The 24,535-nt window shown below is 47.5% G+C and overlaps 1 long non-coding RNA gene across 1 annotated transcript; it reads left to right on the top strand.

Annotated features, from left to right (window-relative positions):
• Positions 1 to 755: 755 nt before the first annotated feature.
• Positions 756 to 24,012, top strand: LOC311593955. The gene is made up of 3 exons (XR_014777877.1): positions 756 to 918; positions 2,921 to 3,116; positions 23,725 to 24,012. It is a non-coding gene; the product is annotated as an uncharacterized lncRNA (long non-coding RNA).
• The last annotated feature ends 523 nt before the right edge of the window (positions 24,013 to 24,535 follow it).

Raw genomic sequence — 24,535 nt, 5'->3', positions numbered from 1 at the left:
CCCTGAGGGCAGGCTGGTGGAAATGCCCGATTGCTAACTGGGTAAGGCACTCACAACCCCTGGACAAAGAGAGGGAAGGGTCTTTCAGCAGCCAAGAAGAGGTGGCATGCCCGAGCCCCAATGGCTTCACCTTCTCGATCCTTCTGCCTTCTCCTCCCAAGTGCTGGGATTAAGGCACAAGTCACCCACGCCACGCCTGCCATGCCATAGGATCTCTTTTTGCAGATTAGGAACTGCGGGTACAAAGGTTGGGCAGCCTGCTCCAAGGTCACATAGCAAAACACAGCCAGAATCAGATGATCTTAGCCAGAGGAAATCTTGCAGTCCGAGTCCCAGAAGTGGGCAGCTGGGGTTATTCAGGGAAGACCATCTGGACAGAGAAGGAGTGTAGGGGGCTTGCCCCACCCATCCCTGTTTTCTCCAAGAAGGCAGTTTGTGGCTGTTTTCCTCAAGGGCGACTCAGGTGACCTTCAGGTTGAAGCCTAACGGGTCCCAGGGGCTGGCTGGGTGGAGGGCCAGGGCTGGCTCGCTGCTTCTATATTGCCCCTTTGCCCGCCTGCTGGCTTCGCACACAGATTACAACTTCCCCTTCTCCCGTGGTCTTACGCAGGCTACCTCCGGCCCGCCATTGTCTCATTGTTTGCCGGGGGAAGCTCCTGGAGGAAATTAACCTGCCGCTCACCCGGAGCTGGGAGTTTCTGTACCAATCCCCACTGGGAATGCGTGGGGCGGGGCCGGCAGCAGGCCGTAGCAGACAATACAACGGGAGGAGACCGAAAGCCAGCAAGTGTGCAAAGCTGGGCCTGTCCTGACCTAAGCTGGGCGCCAGGGAGCTGGAGGGTCGTATGCAGAGCAAGGACCTTGACCTTAGAGACCCTGTAGAGGAGCTTCAGAGTCAAAAGTCTCAGGAGGCAGGAGGTGACAGAAATCTGAAGCTTGTGAGCTCCTTTCCTAGACTCTCCCCGCATAGCACAGGCTGGCCTTGAAATCCTTAGTCGGCTTCAGCCTCCCAAACGCTGAGGATTACCAGCAGGCACCACTACTCCTGCTTTGATATTTCCCAAGATGCACCACCACATCTGGTTTTCCACCTGTCTTTGACCCCTTAGCACCCCCCCACCCCGGGAAAAGCCGTGCTCATGTCTATACATTTTAAATTATATTTCATCTATTTGATGTGTATGTAGGGTGAGGTGTGTGCATGGGCCACCGTGAGTGTGGAGGGCAGAGGACAACTCCAGAGACTCAGTTAGTTCCTTCTTTCTATCATGAGGGTCCCAGGGATGGAACTCAGAACCAGGCTTGGCAGCGAGTTCATTCACCTGCTGAGCCATCTCACTGCCTTCTGCATTTTTTGCCCCTGGGTCTGGGGTTTAGGCTTGTGCATGCTAAGCTAGTGCTCTGCCTCTGAGATGCACTCCCAGCCCATGTTAGTACTTCTGATTTTTTTTTCACTTTTATTTTTATTTTGCGTGTACGGGTGCTTTGCTTGCATGTATGTTTGTGCACCACAAGTGTGCAGTGCCTTCTGAGGCCAGTGAGGGCATCGGATCTCCTGGGACTAGATGGTTGTAAGCCACCCTGTGGGTACTGGGGGAATCGAACTCGGGTCCTCTAGAAGAGCAACCTCCTAGCAGCCTAACCATGTCTCCAACCCCTTCATGTTGGTACTTTGACCTTGCTCCTCTGGAGTAAGAGTCAGGCTCACTCCATTTTTTAGTCTCCTGAGAAAGAGCTTAACTCTTGTTTAGTTCAAGTCATGGGACCCTTATATGAATTCACTATTCAGTTAAACATTGTGTCTACAGCTGCAGGGCATCTTGAAACACTGGGGGCACCTACTGCCCCTTTCATTCTTTTTCGCCTGTCAGTTAATTGTCTTTTTATTTCTTTGGAGATAGGGGACCTATCTCCTCCCAAATGCTGGGGTTTCAAGCTTACACTACCACACCTGGCTTCAAAGGCCAGCCTTTTGGCTTTCCAAGATCTTTGGAAGTGTCATCAAAGCTCTGAGTAATTTGGGGACATACACTTTATACTGTAACTACCTATACATAACTAGGTTTGCTGGAGATGGGCCTTTAATCCTGGTGCTTGGAAAATGGAGGCACGGAGATCAATTCATGGCTAGCCTTGAGGTACTATAGTGCAGGGATAGAGATCTTCCAAGTGCAAGGTTCAAACCCTGGTATCACAACTGCCCCCCCCCCAAAAAAAGGCCAGCTTCAGTTACATAGAGAGTTCATTATTAGCATGGGATAGCCTCAAAAACAAAAAGTGGGGGGGTGGGGTGAGAGTACTAGCTGCTCTTCCAGAAGACTCAAGTTTGCTTCCCAACACCCGTATGGTGGCTCATAGCTATCTGTAACTCCAGTCCCAAGGACCTAACATGGTCTTCTTGCTTCCTTGGGCGTGCAGACATACATGCAGACAAAACATTCATGCTTGTAAAATAAAAATAAAAGAAGGACAAGCTGTTTGGGACCGTATAAAAAGACTAAGCTGTCTCAAAGAAGTGGGAACCAGGTTGAAAGTCACCCAGCCTATTGCATGGCAGGTCTCAGTAAGTGTCAAGGGTTCAGATGTGGACCAAGAGGGGGAAGGAAGCTAGGAAGTCTCTGAAAGGGAAGAGAAAGGTTCCTGAAGGCCAGGGCAAGCTGGGAATAGTCCAGAGTTGTGCAGAAGGGCTAGCCTAGGAACGAGGCACCACTCATCACAAGGAGAAAACAGACGTTTAGACAAGGGAGGTGTGGCCCGTAGACTCCTGTGTTTGAATGGTTGGTCCGTAGGGAGCGGCACTCTTGGGAGGTGTGGCCTTGCTGGAGTGGGTGTGGCCTTCCTGGAGGAGGTGTGTCGCTGGGGGTGGGCTTTGCGGTCTCAGATGCTCAAGGCTGGCCCGTGTGTCTCACTTCTTTTCCAGCTGCTGATCTGGATGTAGAACTCTCAGCTCCTGCTTCAGCACCATGTCGGCTCACACACTGCCACGCTTCCCGCCATGACAAAGTGGACCAAACATCTGAAACTGTAAACCAGCCCTAGTGAAATGTTTTCCTTTAGAAGAGTTCCCGTGGTCATGGTGTCCTCTCACGGCAATAAGACCCTAACTAAGATATGAGGCAAGCTTGATAAAGTCACTTCTACGTGAACTGTATTTGTATTGTTTGTGAAGTGGGCATAAGAGACCCTGCCTTGGCTTGGCAGCAGGTGCTGAGCTACCTATTGTCGTGGTGGGCACCCCAGCTTCCAGTGGGGTTCCTGGTCAGGGAAGGCGCCTCCAATAACAGCTTCCTTTCCCCTTCCCCCAGAACATAGCACTCACAAAACAGGAGAGCTGAAAGGACCCTCAAAGATTGTGATGACACATTTTTTTCTATTTGTGCACTGACCAGATGTCATACATCAATCTGTAGCTGACATTTCTCCATTTTTTTTCAGACTTTGACACACACCAACAATTCATTCATCACCAACCTAGTCCAAAGCCCATTCACCCTTCGTGTACCGTCTCCCCTTACCCGTCATCACGCACATGGCGCCAACCCACCATCTGTCCACATGCTGCTCTCATCCATTCAGACAGATACCTAATCAGCTATCAGTCCTCCATCTGTCCATTCATTGTCCTCCACTCATCAGCTGTCTAGCCACCGTTCACTGCCCTCTAATTTGCATCTGCCGTGTGAATAATTTGTGCTTTACCCACCCATTCTTCATGTACCTAACCATCTATCTCCTGGCCGTCCATCCGTCCACTCATTTCACATACATTTATACTTAATGCTCCCTTTATCTTTTATTTTAAAACGAGAAAAAAAAATGTTAAATTACATTTATTTATTTATTTACTTATTTATTTGTTTGTGTGAGTGGCAAACGCATAGCATGGTGCTCATGTGGAGGAGGTCAGAGTTATAGGTGTACTTTTTTGGGGGGCTACTTTATTGGGTTCTTATATCTACCACCCTTCTCCACCCCAATCCCTTCCAAGCTCCCAAAACTAGGCTAGCAAGAAAGAAGGTTAGAGGAGAAAGGGGGTTATAGACCTCTTTGGATTACTTCCTGCTGATCAGAGGCCTCAGGTTCCTAGGGGCATGCCCATTCTCCGCCGTCAGACTATCCGGCAATCCAACAATCTAGCTAACAGCAATCCGGCAATAGCAAAGGCAGTAGCAGGGACCAGCAGCAGTGGGGGGCCAGCAGCCATCACAGGCCCTCTCAGGGCTCTCTCACTTATTCCCTCTCCAGAGTCCCCAGAATTAAACTACCTGCAGCTGCCAAAAATCACACCTCTCCTCATATGTTCAAGCATAGTTAACGGCTGTGGACTATCTGAAGCAGCCCCAAATCCCATATCCGGGATTAAAACAAGTACATATTCATATAACATTATACTGGGTTTCTAAAGTAACCAAATTTCACACTACAGAGTCAGTTCTATCTTCTTCATATGGAGCCTCAGGCCTCCAGGTCATCAGCAGGCGATTAAATCCCCTAGAAGGGCTGGGGAGAGGTCCAGTGTCTAAGGGCACATGCTACCAAGCCTGAGGACCTGAATTCAATCCAAAGGAGTCAAAGGAGCGAACTGACTCACACAGTTGTCTCTCATCTCTACACACACACACACACACACACACACACACACACACACACTGACATGCTTGTATACACATGTTATCTCAAAATAAATAAATATATCATTTGAAATGAGACTCTCTTAGGAGCCACACCTCTGGGTATGTCTGTGAAGGTATTTCCCGGGAGGTTCAGCCGAGGAGGGATGACCCACCCTGAATGTGGGTGACACCATCCCTTGGACTGAGGTCCTGGACTGACTGGAAAGAGAAAGGAGAGAACGTGCTGAAGAGCAGCATTCATCCTCTCTGCTTTGTGACTGAGGAATGTGACCAAGCGTCTGGGTCCCCCCTGCCCACCCACCCCACTCCCCATGCCTCCTCTACCATGATGGACTATACCCCAAACCAGTGGCCAAGAGAAACTTATTCTTTTAATCATTTTTGTCAGGCATTTTGTCTCAGCAGCTACAATAAAACACATATTAGGTAAAAATGGATCAGAAAAGTCATTAGGTCTGGGTGACAGTTCTTTAAGTCCTTGTCTTGTCCCTCTGATATCAGCACTGGGGGGTAGGGACAGGCAGATTCCAGAGGCTGACTGGCTGTACAGTCTAGCCCACATGGCAAATCCCAGGCCAATGTGAGATTTCCTCTCAAAAAATAAGGGGGACAGCACTTGAGGAAACAACAAGGTTATAAACTGGCCTCCACATAAAGGCACATACACACATGTGCATGCACACCTGCATACTCACATGTACCTGAGTATGCACATACATAGGACAAAACCAGACTTTTAAAAAACATTTATCTATGTACTTTGTATATGTGTGGGCATGTGTGTACCACATAACATGTGTGGAAATCCGGAGACAAGTTATAGGAGTTGGCTCTCACCTTCTACCATGTGGGTTTCAGGACTCGAACTCAGGTCTTCAGGCTTGGCAGCAGGCACCTTCATCCACTAAGCCATCTCAGCTCTGAAAACAGACAGCTGGTATACCTCCTTGCTACCTTCTCACAGGTATTTACAGTAATGCTGCTGTTATGGTGTCAGCTACATGTTACTGAGCACAGAGTGTGTTGAGCACTGCTACAAGTGTTCTAAGCATTATCCCACCTCATTGCTATAGTCACTGGTGCAGGCACGCTCCCTCCTTCCCTCCCCCTCCCTCTCTGTTCTCTCTCTCTTTCTCTTCTTCTCTCCCTCCCTTTCTCTCTCTGTCTGTCTCTGTCTCTCTGTCTGTCTCTGTCTCTCTCCTCTTCCCTCCCTCCCTTTCTCTCTCTGTCTGTGTCTGTCTGTCTGTCTGTCTGTCTCTGTCTCTCTGTCTCTCTCTGTCTCTTTCTGTCTCTCTCTGTCTCCTCCTCTCTCTCTCTCTCTCTCTCTCTCTCTCTCTCTCTCTCTCTCAGTGCTGGGGAGCTGAACCCAAGACTATATGTGCCAGACAAGGTCTCTCTATTACAAAGCCTCTAAGTTTCTGCTATGTTTTGTGGTTTTTCAGCATACAAGTCTTTCACCTTCAAGGTAAAGTTCGTTTTTAATTATTTCGTCCTTTTAATGCTTTTGCAGATAGAATTAGTTTCCCTCTTTTGGATTGTTCTTGCTAGTGTACAGATATGCAAACTGAGCGTGGTGGTGCACACCTGTAATCCTAGAATTCAGGAAGCTGAGGCCAAAAGATCACGAGGTGACATAGTGAGACCTTGTCTCAAAGATACATAGACAGACAGACAGACAGACAGACAGACAGACAGATAGTAAAAATGCCTAAGACAACTTAAACAAGGAGATTTTTTTCCACTCATATTCCACACATGCTCCTTTGCTTTTGGGTCTGTGGGGAGGCAAAACACCAAGGTGGGGAGTGCACAGTGGGGCAAAGATGTTTACTTTACAGTGCCCAGGGAGTAGGAAGAGAAAAGGGACCAGAGCCCTACTATCCACATTGAGGGCATCCCCAGATAACCTAACTTCTTGCAGTTAGATTGCCCCAGACTGAGGACTGCTCCATCAACACACAGACCTGCGGACCTGCAAGGGATGGGGACCGCCTTCCCAGCCACAGTGGTCACACATCTGACTGCTGAAGCCATCAGCTCAGCCTGAGCCCACCTCCAGCCTGCCCAGCATGGAAGAGAAGGCCAGCCTTGAGAACAGAGGCGCAGGCTCCTGAGGCGTGCTGGGCATGGCAGGACACACCTGGGTGGCTGCTGGGAGCCACACCAATCAAAGAGCAGCAGACCCAGAGTGGAGCCTTCTTCCCTCTGCAGTTCCCTTCAGTTTGTTACTAGGGAGACAGTCCCCCTGACCACTGGAGAGCTTTCCACACTCTGTGAACACTTCCTTTTTCAACAGAGAAAAGGCCTCGGAGCCTTGTGCAGGCCACCAGATCCGGTAGGGGTTTAATGACATTGTTTTGTTTTCATTATGCTTATTTTTAAGGTTACTTTCTATTTATGGCAAAGGATACTGACTTTCCATTTATGGAGAGACCAAGAGTGTTCTTTTGAAATAACACATTTATGGATTTTTCCTTTTATTGAAAAGGTTTTTTTTTTCACACAAAATATATCCTGATTATGATTCCCTCTCCCTTTACTCCTTCCAGCTCCTCTCCACGCCCCCTCCCATCTCTCATTAGAAAACAAACAGGCTTCTAAGGGATAATACAATATAACAAAAGAAAATATAATAGGATAAAACAAAAACTATCACTTCAGACTTGGACAAGAGAAACAAACAGGAAAAGAGAGAGAGAGAGAGAGAGAGAGAGAGAGAGAGAGAGAGAGAGAGAGAGGAGACCAAGAGAAGACACAAGAATCAGAGAGCCACTTGTTTGCACACTCAGAAATGCTACGAAAACACTAACACGGAAGCCATACTACATAAACAGAGAGTCTGGTGCCGCCCCATGCAGGCCCCGTGCCTGCTGCCTCAGCATCTGTGGGTTCATGTGGGCTTTGTTCCTGTTAACTTAGAGGGCTTTGTTTTCTTGGTGTATTTCATCCTCTCTGCCTCTTACACTCTTTTTACTCTTTCCACACCTGTTCCTGCAGGGTTCCCTGAGCCCTGAAGGGAGGGATTTGATAGAGACATCCCATTTTAGGCCTGAGTGTTCTGAGGTCTCTCACCCTCTGGGTGATGTCTGGCTGTGGGTCTCCATATTTGTTCCATCTGCTGCAAGAGGAAGCGTCTCTGATGATGGCTGAGCAAGACACTGATCTCATGAGTATAGCAGAGTGTCATTAGGAGTCATTCTGTTATTGCATTAAAATAATAAGTAGTGTTTGGTTTTATCCTTGGCCCCTGCACTATCTAGTGCTTGGTTTTGGGGCACCCAAGCAGGGTTGGCTATAGGTTCTATCTTGTGGAATGGACCTTAAGTCAAGTCAGTTCTTGCTTTGTCACCCCCAAGAGCTTTGTGCCACCGTTGCCCTAACATATCCAGCAGGCAGGACAGTACTGTGGATTAAGGGGTTTGTGGCTGGCTTGGTGTTTGCATGCATTCCGGTACTAAAGATGCCGAAATATAAGGGTGAAGATTGTAGGCACCAGCTCAACCCCTCCATGTTTAGTGAGGTGTACAGGTGTTGTTAGTTTGTGGAGGGCAACCTATAGTCTTGGCAACAGCTTTGATTGCTTGGGGATTCCCGTGGGACGAAACCCTTTGGCCAACAACTCAATTAGATGGAACCCCATCCTGGAGCAGGAAGTTTCGTTTGGTGACAAGAGATGTCCAGTTGGGTTTCTATCTCTCCCATTATTTGATGATTTCATTAATATCATCTTCACATATGTCTGTAGTTTAGGAAGCTTCTACTGTATTGGATTTCCATACTACCCCCGAAATGGCTCTTAATTTTAACTGTCTCTCTTCTGTTCTCCTCTCTCTTCTCTCTCCCTGCTTCATCCATCCATCCATGCATCCATCCATCCATCCATCCATGCATCCATCCATCCATCCATCCACCCATAACTATCTATTCTATTTCCCTTTCCTAACAAGTTCCATCTGTCCTCCCTAGTTCCTTGCTCTATACCTACCCTCTGGGGTTCTATATAGTGTAGCTTAATTATCACAGACCTAACAGCCAATACACACACAAAGTGACTATGTACCTTAATTTGTCTTTCTACATCTTGGTTATCTCTCTCACAGGATGGTACTTTCTAGTTCCATCCATTTATCTGTGAATTTCTTGATCCTATTTAAAAAAAAATGGCTAAGTAATTCTCCATTGTAAAAAAAATATATATATACCTTGTTTTCTTAATTCACTCTTCTGTTGAGGGACATCTAGGTTATTTCCAATTTCTAGATATTATGAATTGCGCGGCAATGAGCATGGCTGAGCAGAGTCTCTGGTAGGATGAAGTGTCCTTTGGGTGTATGCCCACGAGTGGTACAGCTGGATCTTGAGGGAGATCGATTCCCATCTTCCTGAGGAGCCACCACCACACTGATTGCACTCCCACCCTCTCACCAGCAATGGCTGAGTGCTCTCCTTCCTCCAGCATGAGGCAGCTGAGGCAGCATGAGGCAGCATGAGGCAGCATGAGGCAGCATGAGGCAGCACGAGCCAGCATGAGGCAGCATGAGGCAGCATGAGCCAGCATGAGGCAGCATGAGGCAGCATGAGCCAGCATGAGGCAGCACAAGCCAGCATGAGGCAGCATGAGGCAGCATGAGCCAGCATGAGCCAGCATGAGGCAGCATGAGGCAGCATGAGCCAGCATGAGGCAGCACGAGCCAGCATGAGGCAGCATGAGGCAGCATGAGGCAGCATGAGGCAGCATGAGCCAGCATGAGCCAGCATGAGGCAGCATGAGCCAGCATGAGGCAGCATGAGGCAGCATGAGCCAGCATGAGCCGTCATTTGTTTTGTTGATCTTAGCCATTCTGACAGGTGTAAGATGAATCTCAAAGTAGTTTTGATTTGCATTTTCCTGATGGCTAAAAATGTTGAACATTTCTTTGCGTGTTTCTCAGCCACTTAAGTTTCCTCTTTTGAGAATTCTCTATTTAGACCTGTACTCCATTATAAAAATTGGGTCATTTGTTTTCTTGAGTTGTTTATGAATATTGCATACTAGCCTTCTATTGGATATGTAGTTGCTAAAATTTTTTTCCATTCTGTAGGTTGCTGCTTTGTCCAAATGATGGTATCCTTTGCCATGCAGAAGCCTACGGTCAGTTTCTTTCTTTCTTTTTTCTTTTTCTTTCTTTCTTTCTTTTTAAAAGATTTATTTATTTTGTATACAGTATGCATCAGAACACATTATAGATGGTTGTGAACCTCCATGTGGTTGCTGGGAATTGAACTCAGGACCTCTGGAAGAGCAGTCTGTGCTCTTAACCACTGAGCCGTCTTTCCAACCTGAGGTGCCATTTCTTAATTGTTGATCTCAGTGCCTGTACTAATGGTGTTCTTCTCAAAAAGTCTCCTCCTGTGCCAATGAGTTCAAGGCTTTCCCTACATTCTCTTCCATCAGATTCAGTGTATCTGGTTTTATGTTAGGGTCCTTGATCCAGTTGGAATTGAGTTTGTTTTGTTTTTCTGGTTTTTCAAGACAGGGTTTCTCTGTATAACCCTGACTGTCCTGGGTTCGCTCTGTAGACCAGGCTGGCCTCGAACTCACAGAGATTCACCTTCCTCTGCCTCCACATGCTGGGATCAAAGGCCTGCGCTGCCACTCACCCCCTCAGCTGAGTTTTGTGCAGGGAGATAAATATGGATCTATTTGGATTCTTCTTCATGCAGCCATGCAGTTTGACCAGCATCATTTGTTGAAGAAGCTGCCTTTTTTTCCCCAGCGTGTATTTCTGGCTTCTTTATCAAAACTCAGGTGTCCATAGGTGTGTAGAGTAATGTCCAGGTCTTCAGTTAAACTGCACTGATCAATGTGTCTGTTTTTGCGCCAATACCATGCTGTTTTTATTACTATAGTTTTGTAGTACAATTTAAAAATGGGGTTAGTGACACCTCCTGCAGTTCTTTTATTGTTCACGATTGTTTCGGCTGTCCTGTTTTGTGTGTGTGCTTCCATAGGAAGCTGAACTTTTCCTCTCAAGATCTATGAAGAATTGAGTTGGAGTTTTGATGGGGATAGCAGTTGAATCTGTGGACTGCTTTTTGGTAAGATGGCCATTTTTACTACAGTAACTCTACCAACCCATGAGCATGGGATTTCCATATTCTGATAACTTCCTCAATTTCTTTCTTCAAAGTTTTGAAGTTTGTATTTTATGAGTCTTTAACTTGCTTGGTTATCTTATATTATTTGAGGCTGTTATGAAAGGTGTTTTTTTTCCATATTTGTTTCTAAGTCCATTTGTCATTTATATATAGGAGGGTTATTGATTTTTGTGAGTTAATTTTGTATCCTGCTACTTTGATGAAGGTACTTATCAGCTATAAGAGTTTTCCAGGGGAATTTTTAGGGTCACTTATGTATACTATCTTATCATCTGCAAATAAAGATACTTTGACTTCTTCCCTACCTGTTTGTATTATCTTCATCTCTTTGAGCTGTCTTATAGCTCTAGCTAAGTCTTTTTTTTTTTTTTTTTTTTTTGAGACAGGGTTTCTCTGTGTAGACTTGGCTGTCCTGGACTTGTTTTGTAGACCAGGCTGGCCTCAAACTCACAGCAATCCACCTGCTTCAGCCTCCCAAGTGCTGGAAATTAAAGGCATGCACCACCACTGCCCAGCTTTAGCTAAGTTTTTAAGTACTACATTGCCTATATGGAGATCGTGAACCACGTGTCTTGTTCCTAATTATAGTGGAATTGCTTTGATTTTCTCTCCGTTTAAGTTGATGTGAGCTATGGGCCTACCGTCAATTGTCTTTATTATGTTGAGGTATGTCCCTTGTATCACTAATATCTCCAGGTCTTTTTTTAATTTTTAAAATTTATTTATTTATTATGTATATGAAATGCTGTCTTCATGTATACCAGAAGAGGGCACCAGATCTCATTACAAATGGTTGTGAGCCTCCCTGTGGTTGCTGGGAATTGAACTCAGGGCCTTTGGGAGATCAGCCAGTGCTCTTAACCGCTGAGCCATCTCTACAGCCTCATCTCCAGGTTTTATCATGAAGGGACGTTGGATTTTGTCAAAGGCCATTTCTCCTTCTAATCAGATGATCATGCAGTCTTTTGCATTTCAGTTTGTTTATATTGTGGGTTATATTTATTTATTTATCCCTGCATCTCTAAGATGAAGCCCACTCGATCATGTGGATGATCTTTTTGATGCATTCTTGGGTTCAGCTTGCAAGTATTTTCTTAGGAATGTTTACATCTGTATTCATAATATTTATTTATTTATGTTTTTAGTTTTTGGTTTTTGGAGACAGGGTTTCTTTGTGTAGCCTTGACTATCCTGGACTACAAAGTCAGTAGTCCAGGCTAGCCTCCGACTCACATAGATCTGCCAGCCTCTGCCTCCCTGAGTGCTGGGATTATAGGTGTCTGACTTCTGTTTTATTTATTTCAACCCCTAGTTTGATTGTTTCTTGCCTTCTGCTCCTTTTGGGTGTGATTTTTTTTTTCTTTTCCTTCTAGAGCTTTCAGGTGTGATTTTAAGTTACTAGTATGAGATCTCTCCTTTTTTACTTTTTTATTTTTATTTTAAATATAGGCAGTTAGTACTATGAACTCACCTCTTAGAACTAGCTTCATTGTGTCCTACAAGTTTGGGTGTGTTGTGTACTTATTTTCACTCAGTTCTAGAAAGTCTTTAATTTCTTTCTTAATTTCTGTTTTGATCTGTTTTGTAAGCTTTCTGTGGTGTTTGTTGATGAAATCCAGCTTCAATCCATGGTGGTCAGAGAGAATGCAGATGCAAGTGTAAATTAAAATTTCTTGTATTTGTTAAGATTTGGTTTGTGTCTAAGCACGTGGTTAATTTCACAGAAAGTTCCATGTGGTGCTAAGAAGGAGGTATAATCTTTGTGTTGGGGGTGGCGGAATTTCCATAGATATCTTTTAGGTCCATTTGGTTTACAACATCAGTTAGCAGCAGCCTTTCTCTGTTTTCGTTTTTGTCTGGGTGACCTGTCCATTGATGAGAGTAGAGTACTGGAGTCTGCCACTATCGTTGTGTGAGGGTCGATATGTGATTTAAACTGTAGTCATTTCTCTTACAAACTTGGGTGCCCTTATGTTTGGGGCTTAGACGTTAAGAATTGCAATGTCACTCGGGAGGCAGAGGCAGGCAGATGGATCTCTGTGAGTTCGAGGCCAGCCTGGTCTACAAAGTGAGTCCGGGACAGCCAAGGCTACACAGAGAAACCCTGTCTCAAAAAAAAAAAAAAAAAAAAAAAAAAAGAATTGCAATGTCCTATTGTGGACTTTTTTCCCCATAGATAAGCATGTAGTATTTTCCCCATCTCTTCTGATTAGTTTTAGTTAGAAGTCTATTTTATCAGATATTAAAATGAGAAGTCAGGTGTCATTCTATTAGGTCTGTCTTTGTGCGTTCCTTGGTCTTTTTCCATTATAACTTTTGATATTCTTCTTTGTTATGTACATTTGGTGTTTTGATTATCATAGACTGAGTCTAGTTTTCTGGTCCAGTCTAGTTTGTGTTCCATACGCGTCTTGTACCTCGATCGGCCCCTCCATCTTTACATTAGGGAATTTTTCTTCTATGATTTTGTTGAAAAATATTCTCTGGGCCTTTGACTTGGGCTTCTCCTTCTTTTATTCCTGTTATTCTTAGGATTGGCCTTTTCATAGTGTTCCAGATTTCCTGGAAGTTTTGTGTCAGGAACTTTTTTAGATTTAGTATTTTCTTTGATTGATGGATCTGCTTCTTCTTGATCCACCCCCCCACCTCACCCCACCCAAAATAAAAAGAAACGAAAGGAAAAGTGTGGGCAGTGGTACCCAGATATGGGTGACATGTTAAAGAGGTCTGTGGGTTCTGAGGATGTAATTCAGCTGGTAACGTCCTTACCCAGCATGCACGACGCCCTGGGTTTAACCCACCACACTGAGTAAGTACCCAGCACGCACGACCCCCTGGGTTTAACCCACTGCGCTAAGTAAGCACCCAGCACGCACGACGTCCTGGGTTTAGCCTATCGCGCTGAGTGAGTACCCAGCACACACGACGCCCTGGGTTTAACCCACCACGCTGAGTGAGTACCCAGCACGCACGACGCCCTGGGTTTAACCCACCACACTGAGTAAGTACCCAGCACCCACGACACCCTGGGTTTAGCCTATCGCGCTGAGTGAGTACCCAGCACGCACGACGCCCTGGGTTTAACCCATCGCGCTGAGTGAGTACCCAGCACACACGACGCCCTGGGTTTAACCCACCACACTGAGTAAGTACCCAGCACCCACGACACCCTGGGTTTAGCCTATCGCGCTGAGTGAGTACCCAGCACGCACGACGCCCTGGGTTTAACCCATCGCGCTGAGTGAGTACCCAGCACACACGACGCCCTGGGTTTAACCCACCACGCTGAGTGAGTACCCAGCACACACGACGCCCTGGGTTTAACCCACCACGCTGAGTGAGTACCCAGCACACACGACGCCCTGGGTTTAACCCACCACACTGAGTAAGTACCCAGCACCCACGACACCCTGGGTTTAGCCTATCGCGCTGAGTGAGTACCCAGCACGCACGACGCCCTGGGTTTAACCCATCGCGCTGAGTGAGTACCCAGCACGCACGACGCCCTGGGTTTAACCTATTGCGCTGAGTGAGTACCCAGCACGCACGACGCCCTGGGTTTAGCCCACAGCGCTGAGTAAACCAGGCTTGATAGTACAAGATTAACTCAGGGTCATTTAGATACACAGACAACCTAGGCTGCAGAAGTCCCTGCCTCATGGGGCCTCAATCACCAAGAACTAAATGCCGAGTGCAAGAGAAATAATCTTCCCCAGGAAGGGCGTAAATTGGTTATCCAACATCAAGAGGTCAGCCATAAAACTATACAAGTAACATTACATAGACTTAGCAGGTTGTATGTGTATATTTAGAAAAAAAATGTATACAACAACAATTAAAGGACTAGAGGCTATGAGTTTGAGAGTGAGCAAGGTGTGAGTGCATGAAAAGGGTTAGAGGGAGGAAAGGGATGGCGGGTTTTTTCCTTACAGCTTTACATAAAACGGTTGTTTGAACAAGAATGGTCTCCCAAAGCTCATATATTTGAGTTGTAGTCACCAGGAAGTGGAACTATTTGGAAAGAATTAGGAGGTGGGGCTTTGTTGGAGAAGGTGTGGCCTTGTTGAGGGGGTGTGGCCTTGTTGGAGGAGGTGTGGCCTTGTTGGAGGAGGTGTGGCCTTGTTGAGGGGGTGTGGCCTTGTTGAGGGGGTGTGGCCTTGTTGAAGAGGTTTCAAAAGCCCACTTTCTTCTCTTCTCTGCCTGATTCAGGGAAGGTGGAAAGGATGGAATTATAGTTTGTTTTGGGGTTTATTTTTTATTTTTTATTTTTATTTTTATTTATTTATTTTCGAGACAGGCTTTCTCTGTGTTGCCTTGGCTGTCCTAGACTTACTTTGTAGACCAGGTTGGCCTCAAACTCACAGCGATCTGTCTGCCCCTGCCTCCCGAGTGCTGGGATTAAAGGTGCACACCACCATGCCCAGCTGTTTTTTTTGTTGTTGTTGTTTTTTAATTTAAAGGTATGTGATGGGAGGACACAGGCAGTGAGCATGGAGAACAAGCCAGTGTCTCACTGGTCCGGGATTCACCAAGAAGACTTAGGCTAGCTGGCCTGTGAACTTTAGGGACCTGCCTGTCTCTACTACCCCACAGATAGGGGTACAAGTGCTTGCCACAATATCCAACTTTTTTTTTTAACATGGCTTCTAGAAGAATTAAGCTCAGGTTCTCATGCATGTAAGGCAAGCATGCTACTGACTGAGCAATCATTGAGGCCTAGGTCACCGGTTTATGTATGATTAGTATCAACAACACAATTTGCATCATGTTTTTACCGTGATTTGTATCAACTGTGTTGATACAGATGACCTCCAATTGGCCAGGCTGCTTCCTGCCCAGGCAGCCTCTACCTAAGTTACCAGACTTTTGGTTTTGGTTTCTCCATCTGCTGCTCTAACCAGCTATTGCTTTAGTGGGCCCAAGCATCCCATGTCCCAGCCCAGCCCTGCCCAGCTCTTCAGACATTTTTCTCCTCTCCAGACCCCACACTTTGTAGCTCCAGTGAGCCCTCCTGCTTCTTTGCTTCCGGTCCCCTTCCTACCTTCCTGGAGTGCGCCGCATCACTTGCACACAAAGCCTTCCATGACATGCTTATGCCAGGCTGGCCTAATTCTCTGTCCTCACGTCACCTCACAGCCTCTCATGTCCTGCACCTGCAGAGGTAGGCATGGGACCACACCGGGCTGCGTGCGAGCTCTGCTTCTTCACAAGCATCTTCCTCTCTCTGGCTCTCTGATCCCTCAACTTCTCTGCAAGTGATGTTTTCACTAAGCTCATGCAGTGGGTCAGTTTAAGGCGGGGGCAGGGGGGGGGAGATGGCTCAGTCAGAAAAGTGCTCACTGTACAAGCATGGGAGTCTGAGTTTGAACCCGAGCACCTACATAAATAAGCATGGTGTGATCGCACAACACTTAGATCGCACAACAGACCTGGGGAAGCAGAGACTAGATGGTTCTTGGGGCTTGGTGGCCAGCCAGCCTCATCTATGTAGTCAGTTCCAGGCCAGTGAGAGACCCTATTTCAAAAAAATAAGGTGAATACTACCTAAGGCACGACCCCCCTGGGATGACCTCTGGCTTCCGGGATGTGTGTGTACGAGTGGGTGGGGCTCCCCTGATCTCCAAGTCCTAGTCCGCTGCCTGGGAGCTTGTGGGAGGCGCACACACATTGCTCTCTCCGTTGTGTGCGTTGGATGGGGACCGGACAGAGGGCTTCATGCACACTAACGTACCAACCCTCGCTTCCAAAACTTGAAATTCTCCCTCTCTCTATCGCTTCCTTTGTTTCTTCTTTCATACTTTCGATCTCTCTCATGGCCTTTCTTTTAAAATAAGAGACAATGGGCTGGAGGTGTGGGTAAGAGCAGTTAAGAGCGCATGCTGATCTTCAAGAGAATTGGGGTTCAGATCCTTACATCTATGTGGAGGCTCACACTCATCCTTTTTTTTTTTTTTGGGTTTTTTGAAACAGGGTTTCTCTGTGTAGCCTTGGCTGTCCTGGACTCGCTTTATAGACCAGGCTGGCCTCAAACTCACAGCGATCCTCCTGCCTCTGCCTCCCAAGTGCTGGGATTAAAGGCGTGCGCCACCACACCCGGCTCTCACACTCATCCTTACCTCCACTTCCAGGGTGTTCAGTGCACTCTGATGACCTCTGACCTCTGTGGGCACCCGGCATGTATGTAACCCACAGACATACATGCAGGCAAAACACTCATGTACCTATAACAACAAACAAACAAACAATTTTTAAAACTGAAATAAAACACGAGGTCTCACTGTGTTATCTAGACTGTTCCTAAACTCCTGGGCTCAAGCGATTGTTGTATCTCAAAATATCTGTGATAACAGGTGTGCCACTGTACCCCCAAAGTCTTATTTTATTTATTTATTTGAGGCAGGATTTCTCTGCATAACAGCTCTGGCTGTCCTGGAACTTGCTCTGGAGACCAGGCTGTCCTGCCTCTACCTCCCAAGTGGTGGATTAAAGGTGTGTGCTACCACCTGGCTACATCTGTTACTTTTATAAATGTCTAGCAGGGATCTCTTTTTAAAAGAAATTTACTTATCCTTTCACAATTTCACACACATATGTGCTTCGATCAAATTCCTCCCTCATTATTCTCTCCTACCCTTCATACCCACTCAGTGTGAGCTCAGTAACCATGGATACCTGCTTTCTTAGCAGTATATACCACCAGGGGAATAAAGAGGACGTGTGTGTGTGTGTGTGTGTGTGTGTGTGTGTGTGTGTGTGTTGACACACAACTTTAATCCAGCACTTGAGTGGCAGAAGCATCTCTGTGAGTTGGAGGCCAGCCTGGTCTACAGAGCAAATTCCAGGACAGCCAGAGCTGTTATGCAGAAAAACAAACAAACAAACAAACAAACAAAAAAATCACATACACACAGACACAGACACAGACACAGACACACACACACACACACACACACACACACACACACACACACACACACATCCCATGCTGCCAAAATAGGGTTTCTTTGTGTATTCCTGACAGTCCCGGAACTCACTCTGTAGACCAGGCTGGCCTTGAACCCAGAGAGCCACCTGCCTGCCTCCTGAGTGCTGGGATTAAAGATGTGTGCTACCACCACTCAGCTCTAAAATATTTTCTAAGTAAATAGAGCAAAGCACAGAGCAGAGCAAGTGCCAGCTCTCTACGTATGGCTTTATTAAAGGAAGAGAAGCCAGGTGTGATGGCTTAAACCTATTAATACTAACACTCAGACGGAGGCAGGGGGATTGCCATGAGCTACCAAGTGAGATATCAACAGATCAACTCCTTCCCCTCAAACGGAAAGGAAGACTGTGGGTGCGGCAGTATCCTTGGCAATGTTTACAAGGTCATGGCCACTGGAAACCTTTGCTCATAAAGTTTTATGATACTTTTGGGCAGAGGGTAGGCACCTAGCAAGCACTACAGACACTGTTACTGATGAAAAGAAATGGGGTATTCCCTCAGAGGATGGCGATGGCTGACTGGGTAGTAGGGGGCACTGATTTTCACTCTATTCCATTAGACACATTTTGAGTTTGTACCACGGTCGGACATTGGTAATTGTTTCTGAAGTTGCCGTCCAGTGAACTGAGATAGACAAAAAGCTAACCAGACACAGATAGGGCTTGGAGGGTGACCCCATTCAATTCCCAGAAAATAGCTGTCAGTTTCGGAAGCTGCCCTACGACGCAGTGTGAGAAGTCAGGACTGTGAGGACAAGGGGAGGACTGAGTCGCTCACACCCCAGGGCCCACTATATAAAGCACATTTAAAAACACCAGACTGGAAAAGTTTTTTTAGTATTATTATTATTTTTTTAAATAGCAGAAGCATCCCCCCCAGGAGGCGGGCTGCAGCTGCAACAGCAGTGGTTCCCAGGTGATGTCAGCCCTGGCCCGGAGCCAGCCCCAGCCCCTTAGAGACGGTCTTGGGTTCAGCTTGACTGTTTTTCCTTCCTGAGACTTGAGGACACTTTCCTGTCTCAAAGAAAGCTAGCTGCCTTTCCAGGCCTTTCTGAGAGCAGAGTGGGGGGTGGGGGGTGGGGTGGGGGGTGGGTTAGGGGAGGCAGTGGGTCTGGGCAGGGAGAAAGAACAGGGAGAGAGGGGGAAGGGAAGGGAGAAAAAGGGGGGGAGGGTGGGGGGAGGGAAAGTAGAAGAAACTGGAGGGGGAGGAGGGAGGAGGAAAAAGAGGATGGGGTGGGGTGGGGGCCTGAGGAGGAGAAAAGAGGAGAGGAGAGGGAAAGAGGAGAGAGGGAAGAACAGAGAAGTCTGGGGAAGGGGGAGGGGCACGAAGCTGACTCCTTAAGTGGAGGTGAGGGAGCTGGGGGAGGCGGAGGGTGATCTTGGCCTGATTCCTGCCTCCTACCCACATCCTTTCCTGCATCCTTTCTCTTCTGGGTTGGGCTAGGGAGGCCCTGGGGCTCTGGGCTTGGGTGCTAAGAGGTCTGTCTTCTTGGCATTCTCTCTTTCAGCAAAACCTGGACCCACTGCTATTGCCCGTAAGCCCATTACAACATCCGTCAGTCCTGGGTTCTCAACAGGGATGAAGCTCAGAGCTCCCTTTGAGGGTCTTATGGGATACTCGAGGCCATGGGACCTCAGGATTGTCCCTAAGCCTTTTGGGCAGGTCTTTGGCATGGCATGGCATGGCATGGCGTGGGTAAAATCCGCCTGGCCACAAGGCACAGGTAGTGTGAGGTGTGTCCGGTCCCTTCACAGATGTCTGTTAAGTCAGAGGGGGAGAAAAGCTATGGAGGCTTCCACACTGGTGCCTCTGTGCTTAGCATGAAAACAGCAGAGCCTGGATGTGAGAAGCCTGGGCCCTGGGATCAGAGGAGCTGGTCCATAGTCAGCTTCTGTTACTTGGTGGCTTGGCCTTGGACACTCATGGCAGGTGAGTCATTAGAGTCTGACACGTAGAGTGAGGCAGGTGTGTGTTGGCTATTACCACCTCCGATCTACCAGGGTGCTTGGCTTTCATGACCCCACAGTGACAAGTGGGGGGTGAAAGGACACAAATCCCAAGTCACCAGGCTCAGTTTAGGGGATACCAGGAACACTCAGGTACACACTGGCCTCGCAAAGCATTCTTTGCTTTGCTGGTGCCATGCCAGACGAAGGCTCAAGTTCTCACATGCCTCACTTTGTGTGGGGCGGGGATGCTGGGAGCTGAGCTAGGGCCTTGTGCAGGCCAGGCAAGCACTCTACCAGCGATTACACTCCCAGTCCCACATTTTTTATTCTTTGCTCAGCGTCCACTTTTTCCATAAGCTACGACAACCACAAGCTCAGGTAACACATCTGCTCTAGTCTCACCGACCTAGAGTTGTATGTGGGCCACACAGAAGTTTCATCCATGTTTGTTGACTGACCGGCTGACACGCTGAGCCCAAGAGAATTTGGCCTACGGTGCTAAACTCTGCCTTACGCCTCCTGGCTTTCACTTCCTTGTGACCCAGGCTCCAGGATCTTGAATCAGACCCTTTGGGTTTGAAAGTTGGCTCTGCCCCGCCTAGCTGAGTGATCCTGGGCCCGGCTGGCAACAATACATACCTGTGAATGTTTTGAGGTCAGGTGAAGCTCTCCGTGTAAGTCACACAAAGCAGTGCCTTGGTCTAATGAGCTATGTCTTCCGGTGGTCGGTGAGAGCCGGCGGGACTGGGCAGCTGGAACACCTGGCTCAGGTCAACCTCCTGGCCCCTCAGTTTCCTCATCTATAAAAATGAGACAATGGTATGTGCTGGGCAAGTTTTTTAAACTGGCGACGTGGATCGTTTGATGGTGAGTACACAGACTGAGAGCAGAGATAGTAGGCCCTAAAACACAACACAGCACAACACAACACAACGACAACAAAACACAAGCAACTAAGAACAGGTGATGTGACTATCCAGAGCAGGAACTAAATAGCTCTTAAGGGATGTGGCTCAGTTGGTAGAGGGCCGGTCAGTATGTATGAGGCCCAGGGTTCAATTCCCAGTGCCACATAAATGGAACATGGTGTCATAAGCCTGTAGTACCAGCTCTTGGGAAGCAGAAGCAGAAGAAGCCGGGACCCTGTATTGTAAGGAGTTCAAACTTAGATGCACAGTGGGTTCTGAGCCAGCCTGGGCTATATGAGAGCCCGCCTGTTCTGAGCCAGCCTGGGCTATATGAGAGCCCGCCTGTTCTGAGCCAGCCTGGGCTATATGAGAGCCTGCCTTAAGTTAAAATAAAAACGGTGCCTGTATCTTACCACACCAAGGTACACCTGTCTCTGTTGACAAAGCCCTTCTATTTCATGTGCGAGGCTGTTAGTGAGGCATAGACAGGCTCAGAGAGGGCCAGACACCCAACCTGGATCACACAGAAGTGGTAGCCAACCTAAATCAGACTAGGGCTTTTGCTTCTAGCCTGTGACTCCTAGTTTCCAGGCCCTGCTGGCCTGTCCTCTGACCCTGGCCCTCTGGGAGCCTGACCCCAAACCCATGGGGTCTGTAAGTCTGGTCTGGATTAGACACGCTGAGAAGCAAAGACTGCTCCCCCCACGCCGGCTGCCCGGTGGGACCTGAGCTCACAGCTGCTGAGGCTCACAGGGACATAAATCACAGTGGCAGGAGGCCCCAGAGGCCAGGACCACCTCCTGAGGGCATGGGGGCCTGAGAGTCGAGGGCAGGGACACCTGGGTCCACTGGGGGTTTCTGTCCTCTGTTGGACTAGCTGGGACAGGGTGAGTTAGAGGGGCCAAGAAACCACTTGGCAGCCCTTGTGTCAGTCCGGGCCAAGAGCCTGGCTTCATCCCTTGAGTTTTGCAATCTTTATGCATATACATATGAGACAAGGGATTCCAAGAACCCCATGCCTTTACCCACTCTGTGCCTTTAAGACCCCATGTTTTCTCTTAAGGCCCCATGCTTTCACCACCTAGGTAGTATCAATCCTTGCTTTTACCCCACATCTTTTCCACCTCATGATTTACTGATTCACCTTTGCTTCACCCTGCACTCTCACCAGCATCTTTCTTTTCTGATGCATTTGAGGATACAGTGTTACCTGTACCATGTTCCTTGACCCCAGAAGGACACATTATTATTATTATTGTTGTTGTTGTTGTTGTTGTTGTTGTTATTATTATTATTATTATTATTATTATTATTATTATTATTATTATTATGTTATTTAGAGACAAGGTTTATCTGGGTAACCTTGGCTGTCCTGAACTCACTTTGTAGACCATGCTAACCTAGAACTTACGGAGATCGGCCTGACTCTGCCTCCCAGAGTGCTGAGATTACAGGTGTGCACCACCTTGCCCTGGTTATTTATTATTTTTTAATTAGATGATTTGCTTCTTCAGCTAGCTGCATATTTGTAAGCTTTGGTTATTTTTAAAGCTTATTTTTAGCTTTTTTTATATATATGGATGTTTTGTTTGCATGTGTGTCTATGTACCGTGTGTGCCTGATGCCCAGAGAGGCCAGGCCATCAGATTTGTGGTATTGGAGTTACAAAAGGTTATAAGCAACCATGTGGCTGCTGGGAATTGAACCCGGGTCCTCTGGAAGAGCAGCCAGTGCTCTTAACCGCTGAGCCACCTCTCCAGCTCCCAGAAGACTTGATGCCTAATTAGAAGGATATTCACTTATATGACTGTAGCAAACTTAAATTACATTATCTTTTTCTTTTCTGTCTTTTTCTTTTTTCTTTTTAACTTGAGACATGGCCTGTCTTTCCAGGCTGGTCTTGATTTGTGATCTTCCTCCTCGTCATTGTCAGGAACTCTCTTGTGGTTTTTTTTTAATTTTGGGGTGCTGGGGATTAAACCCAGGGCCTCATGCTTGGGAAGCATGTGCTCCATCACTGAGCTATACTTTCTGGTCTTTTTTTTTTTTTTTTTTTTTTTTTTGGTTTTTTGAGATAGGCTATCTCTGTGTAGCCTTGGCTGTCCTGGACTTGCTTTGTAGACTGGGCTGGCCTCGAACTCACAGCGATCGCCTGCCTCTGCCTCCCGAGTGCTGGGATTAAAGGCGTGCACCACCATGCTCGGCTTCAAATCTATTTTTATTTACCCTAATAGAAGCCCATCAAGGAGCCATATATGGGCAAGTGTTCTAAGCCTTGCTCAGTCTCAAGCACTGTGTGACCCTGGTCCATCACTGTGCCCTGTGGCTGTGACTAGCTTTGGAGGGCTTTCTAGATGGAGCCCGTGGCTCGGCAAGGGAAGGAGACCTGGCTCACTGCAGGCAGGTCTCTCTGCAGCTTCTGGGAAGCCTCAGCCTGGTTGCTTGTCGGTCTCCTGTTTCCTGGTTGTAAACTCCTAGAGCATTCTCATACTGAAAGTCTAGAAGGTTGCTGGTGGGGGTGGGGACACACCATCATGAGGCTCAAGGTGGCTTGGCTGGAGTTAGCTGTTGGGCTAGCCTATCCTGGAGACAGAAGGGCGAGCCTTAGGGGAGGAGTCAGCTCCGGCAAGAAGATGACCTTCAGAGGCCTTGGTTCATGGCTACGCTTCTCCTGAGACATGTGTTGGGTTAGCTTTGCATCTCACAAAGACTTGTAGACATTAACTGTCCTCGGCCTAGAAAAGGACAAGCCACAAATGGCAGAATAGTTTGCAGCTGTGAAAGGTGTGAAAAAGCATAAGTGTTATAATACGAGAAAAACCCAGCGTGTGCAAAATGCTGTCACTACTGTGGAAAGTAAGACATGTCACAGGCATGCACACAAGCACACACACACACACACACACACACACACACACACACACACACACACACACCAGAACACACATATACACCAGTGTATAACTTGCTTACTAGACACATCTGTCCCCTTGGTGGGTATTTCTAAGACCCAGCTTAGCAGTTACTGCTTTACAACTGGCTGCTAGGAGGGTTTGGGGGACATGCTTTTTGAACTGTGCCCTCTGAAGCTGATATCTCTATGTCTCCAGGGCTTGCTGCAGCCACAGGAGCAAGCAGGTGGCGAGAATTAACAAGGCTGGCTGTAAGCTACATTGCGCTTAGACAGAGATTGGACTTGGTGGCTGTGGGTAACCGTAATGTGTGTTCGCCAGACTCCCCAGGGTTGCAGGCTCCGCTGCCATCATCTTAGGGATGGATGATGTTTCTAGAGCCATGAAGAACTTCAACTCTTCCGATGAAGACATAAGCAGAGAAACCAATAGACAATTGTTTCCTGCAGAGATAGAAACCAGCACAGGCCGTCTCAGGAAGGGCCCACAGGGAAACTCCTCCTTATAGCTGTTGCCTTGTGGGGGGTGGGGAACGGAGGGAGGGTGGCATGCCTTTCCTTGCTTACCATTTGGTGCAGTGAGCTGATTGTACGCTGCACCAGAGCTCTTTAAAAACCATTTCACAAAGCTAAACACTCCTCTTTCTGTTCTTGCTGCAGCGACCTGTTAGAGACTGTGCTGGGAAAGCCCAGATGGGTCAAGCAACACTTCCCGGGTCACCCAGCAAATCTGGTGGCAGAAGTGGCCTTCCAGGCCAGAGCACCCAGTGTATCTGCTCTGCCCCCCTCCTAGGTTTCCTGCCATTGACAAGGTCACAGTCCTCTTCCTGTGGCTTTGCCAGAGGCTGCGGTACCTGGAGCAGGGTAGGCGAGGGGAGAGCAATGTGCTTTCCTAATTAGCTCCCGGAGGGGAAGTGTGGGCGCTCTGGGACACAGGACAGACAAGACCAGTGTCCCTGGACACTGGGAACTGAGGGAGAGGGCGGGTGTGGGTGTAGGTCTCTTGGGTA

Source organism: Acomys minous (assembly GCF_964271855.1).
Source record: "Acomys minous genome assembly, chromosome: 3".
NCBI classification, from domain to species: Eukaryota; Metazoa; Chordata; class Mammalia; order Rodentia; family Muridae; genus Acomys; species Acomys minous.
The sequence above is the reverse complement of the archived record's forward strand: the minus strand, read 5'-3'. Positions and strand labels throughout refer to the sequence as shown.